Here is a 17,430-nt window from a genome sequence, read left to right as displayed (position 1 = left end):
CCCAGCGTGCCTCTGCAAAAGCAATACTTCCAACAGAGGAAAAAGAACAGAAAACTTCCTTGCTCCATTTCCTAAGTCAGAAATCTGGAAGTCACCTTCTTCTGCAACATTCCCTTCTCCCATAAGAGTCAAATAATCCTCAAGTAGTCCTATCAATTCTATCTCTTGAATGCAACACAACTTGCCCATCCCCACTGATGGTTTCTTCGAATCTCCCCTAGATCAGTGCAGTAGAATCTCCTAAGTGATGTCTTAATCTCTGGCTTCACAACCTTCCATTTCATTCTGTACAATGCCAAAAAACACAAATGCAATGTAATCACATTCTGCTGACACTTAAAACTCTCCACATGCTCCCAGTCATTTGAATAACATCCAAATACTTGTTGGTATTGAATTTATTGCAAATATTTGCTGTCATGTCTTCCTATTCTACAAAATTTGGGGTTCATTTATTGCAGGGACTTTTCCTAATTTATTTGTGTATTGCCAATGCCTAGTAATGCATCTCAGTGTTCAAAAATATATTTTGACCTGTACAAAACCCTTCTACATCTGGCCCTTCCCATTTCTCCAACTCTGGGTCCTGTCTGCCACAGCCACATTGACCCCTGCTTAATTCTCATGCAAGCTCTAATTCCAGAGATACCTAACTATTTGCAGGTGCCTGAGTATTATCTTCTCTTTCCTCACATTTGTACCCTGTCTTTGCCCCCTTCTCTTTGTTCTTCTTTTCTACTTTGATATTATTTCCTACATATTACCTATACTCCCAACTATCAGCTCATACCCGCCTTTCTCCAAATAGCCTTTCCTAATCTTCATTCTTCCTTCTCATCAGACCACTGAGCCCAGACTGAGTAGATGACTCTTCCAATATGCATAGCACTAACCCTGCATTTATCAAACTGCTTCATAATAGTGGTTCACTTTCTTCTTTCCACATAAATGCCAAGTTCCTTAATGGTTCACAGGTCTTCATCTCTGGAAGTAGGACTGAATGACACATACACAGTAAATGACGAAAGAACAAAAGAACAAAAGAAAGGAAGGAATCAGAGGGGGGGAGAAAAAGCAAGCTCGATATTCTACATAATGAGTTTTTCAACAGAACATTCATTAAGAAATGTCCAATAGATCCACAGGGTGGAGTGGACAGAAGGTTGAGCATCTACTCCTCTGTCTTCCTAATTACTGTTTTACTAGACATTCAGAAACAATTCAGTAACTAGAGGGTTCATTCTAAGTTGCATTTTAAGTTGTAAGAAAGAGTAAAAACAAACCTTTTAAGGAAAGCCATGTTTTATTAAATACTTAACTTTCTTCATTTTGGCTTAAGGCCTGTGGAATTAGGCAAGTCAGAAAACGTCTACTGCCCAATTAAAAGGTGCAACTATAAAAAGTTAAGTAAGGTCAAATTCAACTACATTTATTAAGTATTTGACAATTCCCTATACCACTGAAAAAGTATCACATCCCTTCAGTACATTGTCTGGTTGCTGCCTCCTCTCTGGGCAACTGCATTTCATAATCATGGTCACAATCATGAAAGACAACATTCCAAAAATTAAACTATAGTCTATTTTTTCTCTGATGAAAGTCAAGGTTCCTTCAAAAAATTCTTATAGGAAAAAACAAGAACACACGAAATACTTCAAAAAAATCACTGTAGTTAAATAAGGTAAAGCTGGAGGAAGAGTTTATGGTCATACCATATTATCTCTTAAGACCAATTTAGAGTGCTAGATGATAAATAAGTTTTAAGAAAACAAGAAGCTTTGTTCTGCAATGTTCAGCTGTTAGCACTTTTGCTTCTTTGGAGAAGAAAGCAGAACAAAGACAATTAAAGTTCCTCCCAGTGATAGCAAATATGTAACTGCTGACACTTCCACTCAGCATCTTGTCTGTTTTCATTTTCCTGACAAACCTATTTGAGGAGGGTTCTTCATTCAGTCAATAAATGTTTATTGTGTGCCTATTATATGAACACAATGGTTAATGAAATGCATTCCTTGCCCTGAAGCTTTAGCAGGTAAATTAAAGAAACCAAAGACAAAATCAAGGTGTGATAAGAGCTAAATTGAAGAGGCAGGTGGAGAGATAAAATAATCTAATCTGGGGAAGGGGGTTTTAGTAAGGACTTCCCAGTGAAGGTCATTGCTAAACTGAGTTAATCAAGCAAAGGAGGGTGGTGGAGCCATGAGGAAAAGAAATCAGAGGACAGAGAGATTTTCCTATCTGAGGGAACAGCATCTGCAAAAGAAAGGAAAAGCATATTTTGAAGAGGTTTACAAACATATCAATTCTCTTGTAATACTGTGATAGACGAAGAGATATGAGAGGAGTCTGAAAAGATAAACAGGATTATGAAAATTCTGATAGGGCAAGTAAAGGAGTTGGATTTTATCCTAAGGACTGTGGGTTACACTGAAAAGTTTTCATCATGTAGTTTGGATTTTAGAAAGACCATATAGGCTATTAGTGTAGAAAAAGACAAGACTTGAGATGGTTTGGAGATTGTTCTGATAACCTAGGTAAGAGGCAGTGATGGCCTAACTCAAGAAAGCAGTAATGATGTGGAAAGACCTGGATAAATTGGAATGATATCAAGGAGAAAAAAGCTGTAACAGGACTTGATATGTAGGTGTGGGAATTTAAAAAGGAAGAAATTGCCCTCCAGGTTCCTTATACCCTGTCTCTTTTTTTTTTTTCTACATGATCTATGGAACCTAAGCACTAATGGTGGTCACACATCCTATGAAGTCACCCAAGGCAGCTGTGTGGGCTACATCTAGTTATTTCTATTGATGGGCTAAGAATACTGGTAGAAGAAACAAAATTTTTTATCCAATTCGCAGGTATCTTTTCATTGGTTTAGGAAAATGGAATGTTCAACACTACACCTAGGAAGCTGAATGAAAAATATCTGAAAAGATAAGAATACTAATAACTGAGGGGCACCTGGGTGGCTCAGTAGGTTGGGTGGCTGACTCTTGATTTTGGCTCAGGTCATAATCTCAGGGTCCTGGGATCAAGGCCTGAGTCGGGCTCCTCGATGGCAGGGAGGCCCCTAGAGGATTCTCTCTCCATCTCCCTCTGCCCCTCCCTGCCCCCCAGGCCCATGAGTGTGTGCTCTCTCTCTCAAAATACATAAATAAATCTTAAAAAAAAAAAAACCTGAGATTTGCGATTATTATTCCCCATATAAGTTACTAATAGTTTATAAGCCAGCCATACATGCCTCAGTGAATCTGATGTGATGTGTTTCTGAATTTAGTGTTGCTATTTCTGCTCAAAACAAAAAGTTTCTATAATTATTATTTCATATATAAGTTCTTTGGACCTATAATTCAGACAAACTTCAAGGCTAATCATAAGCCTTTAGGGTTTTTTCCTCCAAAATCTGAGAATAAATTTAAATTTTTCTCACATTTGCATGAAATCTATATGGAAAGTATGGTTCCCTACTAAGAGACTTCTCGCCCAAAGATAAATGCAAGCAAATTTCAAAATGTCCCAAGCATTATCCAGTCTCCTTTTTATTACATCAACTATGAAACAAACAACAACAAAAAACATAGGAAAAAAGTACTTTGTGCCTTGAGCAAACAAAGAGGAATAACACTGAAAATCTAAACATACCACCTTTATTAGGCTAAGTGAAATGAGTCGGAGAAAAACAAATATATGATTTCACTTATGTGGAATCTAAAAAACAACACAAAAGAACAAACAAATCAGAAACAGTCATAAGTACAGAGAACCATGATGGTTGCCAGAGGGGAGGGCTTGGGAGGTGGGCAAAATAGCTGAAAGAGATTAAGAAGCACAAACTTCCAGCTACGAAAGAAATAAGTCACAGGGATGTAAAGTACAGCATAGGAAATATAGTCAACAATATTGTAATACCTTTGCATGATGACAGAGGGTAACTAGACTTACCTTGGTGAGCACTGCATAATGTACGGGACTGTTGAATCACTATGTTGTATACTTACCACTAACATTATATTGTATACCAACTATGTTTCAATTTCAAATAAATTAATTTTTAAAAATATAAACAAAATCAAAAATAAAACAAACATACCACCCTGATAGTCTCCTTTAAGGAAATAAAAGTAACACAGACTTCTGATAAGGCATAAATGCCATGGGGTACTATAAATATCAGTTACATAACAAGAAGGGAGAAGAGACAAAGGGAGTTGTTCATAAAGAAAAATCTTCCCCAAGCCCCACATAACAAACTAACCTGCATAATACTCAACGAACTTTATTTTCATACGGCCCTTTCTCTGAATGATCAAAAGTACTAATCCAGTAAATGCATGTTAACAGGTTTGAGTCTGGGAGAAACAATATTCTACATTACAACCCTTGGCTATAGCCTGGCAAATAGATGAGCAAACCAGAAAACTCTCCAACCATTACATCAGAACTGTACAATAAACACCAGGAGGATTTTAAGTTTCTCTGACCAGTATTCATTGGATCACATCCCTAAAGAAAGAAACTGGCTTAAATTTTTGAGGTAAAACTGTGTTAAAACAAAACGCTATTTTTAGAGCGGCTAGAAATTAAACACCTACCTTGACCTAGCCCCTACCTTGTTAGAATATTAAGGGCCCTTGTGAATGTGACCTTATGTGGAAAAAGCATCTTCGCAAATGTGACTAAGTGAAAGATCTTGAGAAGGGAAGATGTTCCTGGGTTAGCAGGGCAGCTCCCAACTGCAATCACAAACGTCTTTGTAGAGAAAGGCGGCAAGAGACTTGATACAGAAGAGGGGAAGGTGAAGTGGCCCCGAGGCAGAGGAAGCGGGGAGGAGGCCACGAGCCAAGGCACCCCTGCGTCTCCTCTCGAGACGCTGGAAGAGGCAAGAACAGCGGCTCCCCTAGCGCCTGCAAAGGGAGCCCGCCCTGCCGACATCTTGCTTCCAGCCCAGTGATCCCGACTTGGGACCTCCGACCTGCAGAACTGAGAGAATGCATTTCTCCTGTTTGAAGCCATCGAGTCTGGGAGGCCTTATTACAGCAGCCACGGGAAGGCCGTGTAGAGCCCGGGAGGGACACAAGCCTCATCGCTCGCTCTGCCGCTCGCAGGTCTCCGACGCCACGCGCATGCGCCCTGGGCGCCTAACCTCATTAAGGAAGCTGAACTTTTACGGCTTTCGCTGAAGACAGTTCCCTGGGCGCCTTCAGGTCAGAGGAAACCGAAACTTCCCTCCGCAGAGGCACACGGAACTGCTGCCCCCGGCTCTGGAGCGGAGTCAGCGGTGGGTAAGAGACTGCATCCCTGTCGGGACAATTAACGGCTGCCAGTCGCAGCTGAAACCATTCTGGGAGCACGTGCGTGCGGATGACTCACGGGTTAGGAGAAATCAGACAGCCAAGTGTGGAGCGATGGGAAGGCTTCCAGAGAGGATACGCTCCGCTTCTCTCAGGCCCGGGGTTCGGAAGCACCGTGACTTCGGGCAAGTTGCTAACCTACGTCGCAACAGTGTCGTGGGGCAGCTTTGCAATTAATTTGCATATGCCCTTTGGCCCACAGAAAATCCTTTCAGCCTGTGAGATTTGTAGCTCCCAGAGCTACTGATTTGCATACCCAGGAAACAAGCATCTGCCTGCGGTAAGTACAAAGGCGGAGTCCTCTTAAAAACACATATTCCCTGCAAGGTCCAAATAAAATGAAAGACAGGAAGAGGGAGACTTAACATTCGCTTTGGTCCCACTGACTAAACGCTATTTGACATATTCTGATTCTGTTTAGCAAACAGATATGGGTAAACATTTATGTCCTTGGACTCTGAGGCGGTTGGCAAATTGCGTTCAGATGCTTTCGGATCTTCAGGAAAAGGGCACTGTAGAAATCCAGGGAACTATTATGTGAGAGAGACAGAGCCTTTATCTCCTGGTCTTAATAAAGAACTAAGCATAAGGCCTCTCAGACTTCTAGTTCAGACACCAAATTGACCCCTCTGGGAGCTGGGAAAGTCTCAATCTCCTTCCTGCCTTATATGGCAGTGGTAATAAAAGAGCATACACCGAGGATTAACTAAAGTTCACATACTGCCTTGAAGAGAAAAGTCTTGATTTAAGTGCTGAAAATTTATATTAGTGGGAGGGCAAAGACTGGAGAATGGCAAAAGGGATGGAAAGTTACAGAACGTTATAATGAGAAATATAAATTGAAGCAGGTCTAAGAGAAAGATGAGAGATCAGATGCAAGAAGGTGGGGGGTAGGAAAAGTGGCCAAAAAAGAAAGACTTTTCCTCCATCTGTGTTGGCTTAGGCATGTTCTACAAGTCCTAAAGGGAAGTATATCCTTTAGCAACAAAAGAATAATGATTCCAAGTGGAGAAAAGGCAGCAGGAGAATACGAGGGCGTGACAGAAGAAAAAAAGAGGGCAAAGAACAAAAAGGTTAAGAGAGGGTAAGGGACATAATAAGACAATAGAGAATGAAATTCATAGCATCTATAACAGGATCTAGGAGAAGAGCCCTTTCGTCCCCAATACATTTTAAGGGCAAGAATTGTTGCCCTGATTTTATGAAGTCAGAGCTGGTCCATGCTGTCACCCTCCTGCTTCAAAAGTGATTTGACCAAACCAAGTGGAGATATGGTCTAGCCTCTTGGCGTATGGCAAAAAGAAACATTTGACTCACATTAGGAACTCCTAACATAAAATACACTGACCACCCAAAAGCAGTATTTGCACACACACACACACACACAATTTGGCAGAATTCCGTTAAAAAGTTGAATACAACTAAATTGGTTTCCAGGCTTCTATAATCAAGCAAATGGTTAGGTTTTTTGTTTATCTGTGTGTTTGTTTTTTAATCTAAATTGTCTAAGCTTTACACAGATGTAGCTGACAATAGAGCCTACAAAAGGTAACATTTTTAAATTCACCTAAATTGTGAGAGGCAAAGGTATTACATACCTCATTTTGTCTTTGTGCTAGACAATTCCAAAACCCATCTCATGGTTTTGTAAAAACCTTGGCCAAAATCCATCAGATAATAGTTACATCTCTCTTTGTGATGGGAGGCATAATGGGGAGCAGAGAGGGAAGGTGACAAAATTGTACTGTTCCACAGACCAAAGGAAAGACAAAATGTCCCCCGCTCCTGTATGAGCAGATCTCAGATTACGTATCCGCTCTGCCATGCTCTGATTTTTCAGTAGTACTCAGTTCTTTTACCCTGTCCCAAATGGATGATTGAACTGTATCATCTGTATAGCATTTTAAGATATAATGATCTTATTTTTCCAGCAGCATCATTCATTTATTGGACAAAAGAATTGGGTAGGATCCAGTTAAGGAATAGAAAGCAGGCCAGTTATTTCAACAAAAGGAATTTATACAAATAATGATCAATTAGGTATTACAAAACGAAAAACGTGGAGGCATCACAGGTAGTTAAGCTGTCCTCTAGGCCTGGAAAATGAGGGGAGATGTTAGGAATGTTAAACTGCGTTGAGCCGCATGGTCAAACATGGTAGCCACCAGCCACATTTGGTTTTGAGCAACTTAAAATGCCCCTGGTCCAAATTGAGGTGCACCAAAAGTATAAAATACACACCAGATTTCAAAGACTAAGAATGAAAAAAGGAAGGTAAAATATCCCATTAATAATTTTTGTATTGATTATGTGTTGAGATGACAATATTTAGGGGTACACTGGGTTAAGTAACATGTTTATTTTACTTTTTTTTTTTTTGCTTTTTTGATGTAACCACTTGAACTTAAAATTTTATAAGCGACTTGCATTTTCTTTCTATTGGATGGTGCTGGCTGACAGGTCTAGAACAAGGACCCCGTAAAGCTGGGACTCAGTCTTTTGAGAAGGGTACTGCAGGACGATATTGGTATATCTGAGAGAAGATGCTGGGCCTGGTTCAGGCTGTGTGAAATCTGTAAACTGGAGCCAATTGTCATGAATCAACCGTCCCCGCCAAAGCAATGCTACTGCAGTGCTGCTGACAGGAGCACCAGAAAAACAAGGAGGAAGAGGTAGGTCTTTTCCTTCCCCACTCCTTGCAATTTTCCTCCATTGCTCCCAGTTGGCAGAGCCTAAGGCATAACTGGCAGACCCAACTCTAAGGGAGAAATGTGATTTGCAGGGTCCCAGCCCCAGCTGGACAAAGCAGAATATGGAAAGATGAGTTTGATGTTGAGAGGTGAGTAGCTTCATCACCAGCACAACGAAGAGTCATTGTCTGTCAGGCATGGTTTTAGATATCAGGGGCACAAGCATGAACCAAAGTCCCTGTCCTCATACAGCTTGCATTCTAGTGAGACAAGACAGACAATAAACAAATACATAAACAAGATGATTTCAGAGAGTGATAAGGGTTATGAAATTAAGAACACAAGGTCATAAATAAGAAGGTGACAAGATGAGAGGTTGAGGTTAGGTACTGCTTTTGATAATGAGGTCAGGTAATTTGAACTAAGATCTGGAAGGATGGAGAGGGGAGGAGAAGGAAGAGGAAGCATTCCAAGGCAGAAGGAATAAAACATGGAAAATCTCTGATAAGAGAATGGTCTGGGATCATAGCTGACACATAATCGTCAGGAGGAAAGATGACAAGAGATGATTGGGACTGGTTACGCAGGGTCCCTGCAAATCATGGTAAGTAATATGGATTTGAACTTAATTACTATGGAACCACTGTAGGATTTTAAGCCGGAGATGGTATGATTTGATTTACATTTGTAAAAGGTCATTCTGGCTGTTGTGCAGAGGAATAGACTCTAGGGGGACAAGCATATGAGGGAGACCAGGAGGCTACTACAGCAGTAGGGTAAAAGATGAGGATGCCTGGGATTGTGGTTGAAACAGTGGAGATGGTGAGAAGTGACTGTATTCAAGATAAGAGCTGCAGGATGAGCCAACAGTACCCATTAAGATTAGGATGCTTCATGTAATTCATTTGAGTAAATTTTCCAAATATCTAGCACACTCTCAACACCAAAATTGTTTTAAAATATTCTTGTTATTTTTCATGGAAATAATTGAAAATTATACAAAACATTCCTTGATCTTCTATGGAAAATCCCAACCAAATTTATGAACTGCTATTTTGACTCAGGGTCCTATTCTCCATTTTTGTATGCCATCTGACACATTCTCTGTCAATTTCTTGAGTTCTTCAACTCCAATTACTTTCACTCCATATGTTAAAGCTCTGCTTATTTTGAGGCAAATCTTAATTAGGATGAAAAGGGTGATTTTCCAGATAATCTAATCCAGGCATTGACTATGCCGTTTAGGTGGAAGCCGCACCTGCCAGGCTCAGGTCAGCATCTGCTGTCCCAGCCTGTCCATAAAGCCTGTGCTTACCAAGGCCCACATCTAACCAAAATTATCCTTGCTTCTGAGACATCAGCCATATTTAGCCACTGTGATTCACCAAGGTCAAAATCAACATGATCCCTACTTACCAAAGCCAAATAACCAGTCATTTAGAAAATCTTATCTCCATATTATTTTGAGTCCCAATTTCTAGCCCTTGTCTATTTTTCAGTGTTCCTAGCCAACCTGTAAAGATGTTGCAGTTTTAAGGGTTCAATAAAATGATCTTCCTTTCTTCCTTTCCCAAGTGCTGAATGGGATTCTGAACTAGAAATCAAATTATCATTTACTGATGGATCTAAACTAGAGACCTTGGCTTGGATTTAAGGCCAAATGGCTTTCCTTTTTTATTTTTATTTTTTTAAAGATTTTATTTATTTGAAGGAAAGAGAGTGAGTGAGAGAGAGAGAGCATAAGCGGGGGGTGGGTGGAGAGAGGCAGAGGGAGAAGCTGACTCCCTGCTGAGCAGGAAGCGGGGCTCGATCCCAGGACCCTGGGATCATGAACTGAGCCAAAGGCAGACGCTTAACCAAATGAGCCACCCAGGTGCCCCCCAAATGGCTTTCCTAATATATCTTTTTGAACTACACTGAACCCACCAAACTACAAACCTACCACCTCCACTGGAATGGTGAAGGTGCAATCAGATTAGAGTGGGATGAAGAACAAGCAGAAGGCAAAGAAGCAGAGATAGAAAATAAGACTTGATCGTTCACAAAGTTGGGCTCTGAAGACAAATGAAGAATGACACAATAGCTGAAGGAGATGTCAAATCCATGGAAGGTTAGGTTTTAAGATGGAAAGTAATGGGACATGTTTACATGTGTGTGGAAATAATGAAGGAAAAGGGGAGAGATTGAGGATGTAGGAAAGTGGATGTGTATCAGTAAAGGTGACTGGGAGTCAGTGGATAGGATTCGAAGCCTCAGTGGAAATACAGGCCGCCATAGTAACAGGTGGGAACATAACAGAGTTGGGGGTAAAGGAACTTAGGTTTCTCGATTTAGTTGTGGGCAGATGGAGTTTTCATTCTATGTTTTCTATTTTCTGAATGAAAAATGAAGTGAAGTATTCAGCTAAGAATGAGAGGGTGGGAGGTGTGAAAAGAGAGAACACTTGAAATTAAAATCTTGCTGGGAAGCAAAGTTACTGAGGAAAAAATTTCTTAGTACTACTGAAGGTCCATTTGAGATGCGTTAATTTAACGCGAAAGCAGTCAGCCCAGTCATGTCACTTTCTCTAGCAATATGCAGATACTCAAGGATATCCAGGGAAAAGCTAGGTATTTGGTTTCAAGTCAATAGGGATTATCGCTGGCTCAAGATGGAGGAGAAATAGAGGGCCAAAGGAATTGAGGGCATTTGCAAGAGCATGATTATATTAATTTATTCAATAATAATCCTCGAACGCCCAATATATGTCAAGAACTAGTCAAAAAGTCCCGGCTAAATGATAGGGAGATGTAGGTGCAGGCCACTATCTAGGGATTCCACCAGAGCTAGGTGCAGATTTTCTATTTAACTCATCCTTCTTTTTTCTTCTCTTGTCATCCTTCTTGGAAAAAACAAAAAACAAAAAAAAATTGGTGACAGATATTTAATATTTACCATGTGTCAGGTACTACGCTAGGCCTTTTTTTAAAAACATGATCTTATTGCTCCTTATGTGAATGCTATGAGGAAGTTACTATTATTAGCCCTACTTGCAGATGAGGAAAAAGAATATGAAGATATTGAGCAACCTCAAAATATCACCTTCAAAACTACTGGCTTTAGAGCCCCTTGCTTCTACAGGTTAAGTCTTTGTCACTTGGGGAAAAAAATAAAGCATTTTCAATTAAAATATTTTAAATTTCCCATTTCCACTTCAATGCATAAGCAACTAGTTTTTTATTTGAAGATTCTTTGGAAGAAGAGCTTTAAACTCTTCTATAAACTTGAGTGAAATTATTATTTCAAATTATTTAATTTTGTAAATTGAACAGTCTTGACTATGCAAGTAATTATTTTAAAACTCTGCAAACAGGTAAACAGCTACTCTGTTCTTCCTTCCCAAACTCTCTTGCGGGTGACACACGCTTAAGAAAATACTTAATGCTTTACCTAACATTTTCTGTTTAAGAGAAATAATCTGAATTTCTAAATTTGGGCCTGGAGAATAAACAGAAGTTTCCCTCCTTAACTCGTCTTCCTTCCTTGCTTGCTAATCAAACTAAGATAATTGTTCTACCCTAGAAAATGTCCAATGACTAACAGATACTATTGTGTTGGGTTTTTTTTCCTATGAGAGAAACTTAAAGAGGCAGCCCATCCTATTCATCAAAAATCACAAAATTAGCAAGGAATGAGAGAACTCAGGCTTTAAAGCAAGGGTTGTACAGAGGTGAAGGTCATTCACATTCTTAATGTGGAAAATTTGGGAAATTGGGAGTGTTTCATTGTTCCCTTGTTATCTAGAAAAACATTCATTTTCTAAAGCTGAATCATGTAAAAAGTCCCTTCGACTATACTTATATTTTTCAAGACTATGTTATATTTGAATAAATTCAACTATCACTATCTGGAAAGACAAATCCAGGTCAGGCAAACATAAAAAATGAACCATGCTTCCTGAGCAGTAAAACAGATTGGTCGTGCATGACATTTAGCCAGATTTGGTAATAGCTATCAATTGTTTAGAATTTACTACATTCTAAACCAGAGATTCTCATTCTTGGTTATGCATTAGAGTCACTGGAGACATTTTTTTTTTTTTTTTAAGATTTTATTTATTTATTTGACAGAGACAGAGACAGTGAGAGCAGGAACACAAGCAGGGGGAGTGGGAGAGGGAGAAGCAGGCTTCCTGCTGAGCCGGGAGCCCGATGCGGGACTCGATCCCAGGACCCTGGGATCATGACCTGAGCCGAAGGCAGTCGCTTAACCAACTGAGCCACCCAGGCGCCCCTGGAGACATATTTTTTAAACTTTTTATTTTGAATTAATTGTTGACTTACGGAAAAGTTGCAAAAATAATACAGAGAGTTCTCATAGGTCCCTCACCTGCTTCCTATAACATTAACCCCTTACATGACCATTATACAATTATCAGAACCAAGAAACTAACATTAATGATACAATATTATTAAATAAATTATAGGTCCTATTAGAATTTTACCAGTTCCACTAATTTCCTTTTTTGATTCAGGACTGCATTGAACTGGTATTTCTTCTTAGCCTTGTCCAATCTGTGATTTTTCCTCAGCCTTTTCTTGTCTTTCATAGCCTTGATCTTTTGAAGAGTACTAATCCATTATTTTGGAGTTAATTTGGGTTTGTCTGATGTTTTTCTCATGATCAGAACAAAGTGATGCATTTTTGTAAGAATACCACAGAAGTGATACACCTTTCCTTCTCAATGCATCATATCAAGGAGTTCATAATGTTGATGTATTATTTTTGGCAATACTACCTTTGATAACTTGGTTAGTCATATCTAACGGGTTTCTCCACTGTAAAGTTGTTATCTTTCCTTCAGGAGTTAATAAATATCTTGATACTTTGAAACCACACAAATCCTGTTTCTTATCAAACATTTACCCACTATTTTGACATCCATCACTAGATCTGATCTACAACAATTATTGCTGTGGTCTCTGTCCAGAAATGAGTTTCTCTTTCCCTATTTCCTTCAACATTTATTAATTGGAATTCCACGTGAGGTGTTTTGTTTTTTTTTTTTAATGCTGATACCTAGGTCCCACCACACACAAATTCAATGAAAATCTACTAAGCATATTATCCCTAGTTCACACAATATGGCTAAGAAGCAGATATTATTATTCCCATTGGAATACGAAGAAATTGATAATTGGAATGACATAGTAACATGTGTTTTTACAGCTAGTGAAGGCAAGACAGAAGCTCTGAGCTACCTCTCTGAAATCTAACCTAGTTTCATTGCCCCAGCTTTCTTCCTTTTCAGTTCAGCTCATTATTCTTGATGTCAAACTTTGCCCCATTTAAAGCTTACTCTACTAATTCCAATCATCTGTAACTGCTACCTATATCAGTCTAGGGTTAGTTACTTTTTTTTTTTTCTCAAAACTTTTTGACATTCACCCTCCTAAAGAGTGAAGAATAGATGCCAACTGCACTTTGGCCTTCATATGGACAATAGATCTTTGCAAAACAACATGAGAGTGAAAGAAAATGATATATCATATACATTTAGGTATTTAGGCTAATAGGCAACCTTTTTAAGGAAATATAATCCAAATGCTTTCTGAGGGAATAAAGCTCATCAGGTGTTGAGCATATGCATGTAGTGATGAAGTGAAGTGGGGATTCTGAGCCAGGTAGAATTGAGTTAGAGTCCAGCAAACCACTCAATGATCTTGAATATGTTTTTCTAACCTCTTTAAGGTTCAATTTCCTAATTGTTAAGTTGCAAATATTAATACCAACTACATAGACTCCTTGTGAGAATTCAATGAGCTTTAGCACAGGGGCACAAACAATAACTATGACCTTTAAAAAACCACTGTAACCAAATTGCCTAACACACCTGACAAGAGATGAATACTTTAAAAAAAATTTTTTTAAGATTTTATTTATTTGAGAGAGAGAGAGAGTGTGCACAAGTGGGGTGGGGCAGAAGGAGAGGGAGAAGCAGGATCCCCACCAAGCAGGGAGCCTGATGCGGGGCTCGATCCCAGGACCCTGGGATCATGACCTGAGCCGAAGGCAGATGCTTAACTGACTGAGCCACCCAGGCACCCTGATATGAGTACTTTTTAAGAGAATTTTTGGGAAAAGGAGAGAGAGGTAATTTTGGAGGGTATGGCCCTTAGAAGAGGTCTGATGACGTGGGTGTGTACAGGAGTTTTGGAACTGCCAGAGGGGTGCATAAGGACTCTGAGGGATAAAGGGATAAAGGGAGCTGGGGGGGGTGAACTATCACCTTGACTGATTTTCTTTGTGGAGACAATCATCAAGTAGAGAGCTAGATAAAAGGGTGGGCCAGCTGAAGAGTTGCGGAAGCTGCCAATCTATAAATGTCAGGCAGCTAAAACATCACATGAAATGTAAAGAAAGAATATTTTCCCTAGAACATCTCTCAGGAAGAGTACTTTATGTGCATACCATGGAGATAAGAAGTTTTGTCCATTTCAGTCACTTCCGTATTCCCAGTGCCTAGAACACTGCCTAGCAAATGGTTAACTATTCAACAGAACCATTAGATTACAGGATAAATGAATGAATACATTGATAAATTCAAAAGACCAATTAAGAAACTTAGCTGCTTAAGAAAAAAAAAATTAAGAAACTTAGGCCCTCTCTCTTGCTGAAAGGGGTAAATAGATTAGGGGGCAGGTCCGATTCTTTCAAGTCTATAGAAGGAAGCCTGGGCCCACCTACGGCTACTCTCCTCATCTCCCTCTTCTTCATTAAGGTGTCTCCTCTAAATAGTTGTTGAACAAATAAAGAATAATGATTTTTTTAAAAGGATGCCAAATTATAAACTTGTTCAGGAGCTCTATGAATCTGTTAGACCTTGGCTATATGTCACTGAAAATTATATCCATACAAAGAAAAGAAGTCATTGCTTGTCCAACTATGAAAACGTGAAATAAGATGCCTATAGCAAAGATCGGAAGTTGCTTTCCTCCCTTTCATGCTTAATAAGAGAAGCCAGGGAAATGTGCCAAGCTGAAGAACTATATTTCCAAAGCACGTCTGTAAACAGAGGTGTCCCCTGAGATGTAAGAGTCCTCCAGGAGACCCTTTTGCCCCTTGCTTTTCTATTCCTGCCTGGAATGAAGATAGAATGGTTGGAGCTCTGAGAGTCAACTTAGTGATTTTGAGGATGATGAACAGAAAGATATAAGGAGGCTGAGTCTCTGATGATTTTCTGGAGCTGCCTTACCAGCATCTGTCTCCAGACTTAATTTGTGTGGGAGAAAAACAAAACTCTATCTTGCTGAAGTGACTATAGTTAGGTCAGTAGCCAACACAATTTCCATGGTGTGCTCCATTAGATGACGTGTATGTATAGTTGCATCAGTAGAAGCTAACTGTGTGTACTTTGAAGAAAAAAGGAAATTTGAATTTTTAAGCGGAATTCTTAGTAATTATTAACAGTGTAGAAGAATACGGTGTGCAATTTAAAGAAGTACTTCTTGTAAGAACACCGTTACCCACTGTGGAGTTGAACAGTTGAGCTGTACCATAGTAAGTGTTTTTGTCAATAATCGGCACATTTCAGTATGGAAAAGAATCATCAATCACCTAGTCCAATTACCCATTTGAGGCTCAACTCTTCTCCAGAATATTTAGGTAAGAAGTCATCCAGCTTATGCTTGGCTACATCAAGTGATGAATAACTCTCTACTTCCCACGCCAGCCCATTTTTATCTTTGGACAGTTCTAAAAGTTAGAATGTTGTTTCTTACACTGAGCTGAAAATCTGTTTTCCTCTAGCTTCTATCCACTCATCCTAGCTTTCATCTTCAGAGCCATATTCAGTACTTCCAATTTCTGTTCTAAATGACAAGCCTTCAATTATCACACTCCTCTTGAGACAGCTGCCCTTCTGGATTTTCATGCCAGGAAATCATGCTGATCATGTTTCTAAACATGTTGAGATCTACTTTCCCAGAATCCAGGGAATAGGTGTGACTGTACCTACTCTTTCCTTTCCTTGCTATCATACACCTTGAAAGAATACTGCCATGTCTCCCCCGGATGCATAACCTTCTATTCTGCCAAAAATGTTCTCTGAGTTACTCAAATACAGAGTCAGCATTATTTCCAATTGCTTTCAGTAACTCTGGGAGATACGTTTTGAGACAAAACAGGTAAAGAACTTGTCAGAGGTGGTTCTACTAGCTGGATGAGCGTCTCTTTATACATCCCCAATATTTGAAATCCCCCTTTTTGCAATATATTAGACCTGTGCAACATGTCTGACCTAAATCAGAAATAAGTCATTTATTTCTTACATCAGGCCAAATAACACTTAATACATCTTCACAATAATATCACACCTGTCCTTTCACCTTTCCTTCACACTCCAGCTATCTCTAGTAAATTTCTGCTCTTAGGATTTTGGATTTCTTAGTGGGCATAAGTGACATTGCAAATTTCTCTACTCAACAAAGTCTGTCTCTACTCAATTACATCTATTCTCCCTTACCATATTTCTTTTTTTTTTTTAAAGATTTTATTTATTTATATGACAGAGAGAGACAGTGAGAGAGGGAACACAAGCAGGGGGAGTGGGAGAGGGAGAAGCAGGCTTCCCGCTGAGCAGGGAGCCCGATGTGGGACTCGATCCCAGGACCCTGGGATCATGACCTGAGCCGAAGGCAGACGCTTAACGACTGAGCCACCCAGGCGCCCCTCCCTTACCATATTTCAAACAGACCCTGCTCACCAAACTTTGGTGACACTGGTGAGATATTTACCATCTGTGTTATGATACCTAATTTGCTAGGTTACCTGCTATAATCAAATATATTGAGTCCACAGGATGTACTGATAATAAAAATAAATGTAACCTGAAATAGTTGTTTTTAAAATTAAAAAAAAAAAAAAGAAGTAGAAATTTAGCCAATAGCGAGGGCATTGTAAATTTAATCTGGAACTAATCTGGGTTTGACACCTAAGGGCAGACATCCTATAGGAAACTTCTGCCACTTTTCTCTGCTTCTACCACTGGTATTATGTCAAACAGGCAAAATGAAAATGGTCAGGAACTGCAGTTACCCCATACCAGGAGAGCAGAAGTCATTTTTCAGGCTAGATTTTTAAGAGTATAAAGCCCAGTTCACAGTTTAAGAGAAACATAGTTTTCTATTCACAATCTGTCTTCCAGCCAACCTATTTTATTACCAATATCAGGAAGGTACAGAGATAAAATATAGTTTAAACTTCAAATCCCTCAAACCTAACTGTCAGGTAGGGGAGAGGTCAGATGCTGACATGCTGGAAAAAAGGAAAGCTGATGATGACCACAGTGGTGATATCAGTTTTTCACCTGATAAGTATGAATTGGGATGGGATCAGGAGAAGATGAGAGT

At 39.5% G+C, this 17,430-nt stretch overlaps 1 long non-coding RNA gene across 1 annotated transcript in view; it reads left to right on the top strand.

The window, feature by feature from the left end:
• The first annotated feature begins 4,615 nt into the window (after positions 1 to 4,615).
• The window catches only part of LOC118009355, a 104,523-nt gene continuing 91,708 nt past the window's right edge, over positions 4,616 to 17,430 (top strand). The window contains exons 1-2 of the long non-coding RNA XR_004678895.1: positions 4,616 to 5,631; positions 7,812 to 8,023. This is a non-coding gene — a long non-coding RNA (uncharacterized LOC118009355). The remainder of the gene's footprint in view (positions 5,632 to 7,811; positions 8,024 to 17,430) is intronic.

This window comes from Mirounga leonina, unplaced genomic scaffold, assembly GCF_011800145.1.
Source record: "Mirounga leonina isolate KUSES-001 unplaced genomic scaffold, KU_Mleo_1.0 Mir_127, whole genome shotgun sequence".
Classification (NCBI taxonomy): Eukaryota; Metazoa; Chordata; class Mammalia; order Carnivora; family Phocidae; genus Mirounga; species Mirounga leonina.
This window is presented reverse-complemented; position numbering and strand designations above follow the sequence as displayed.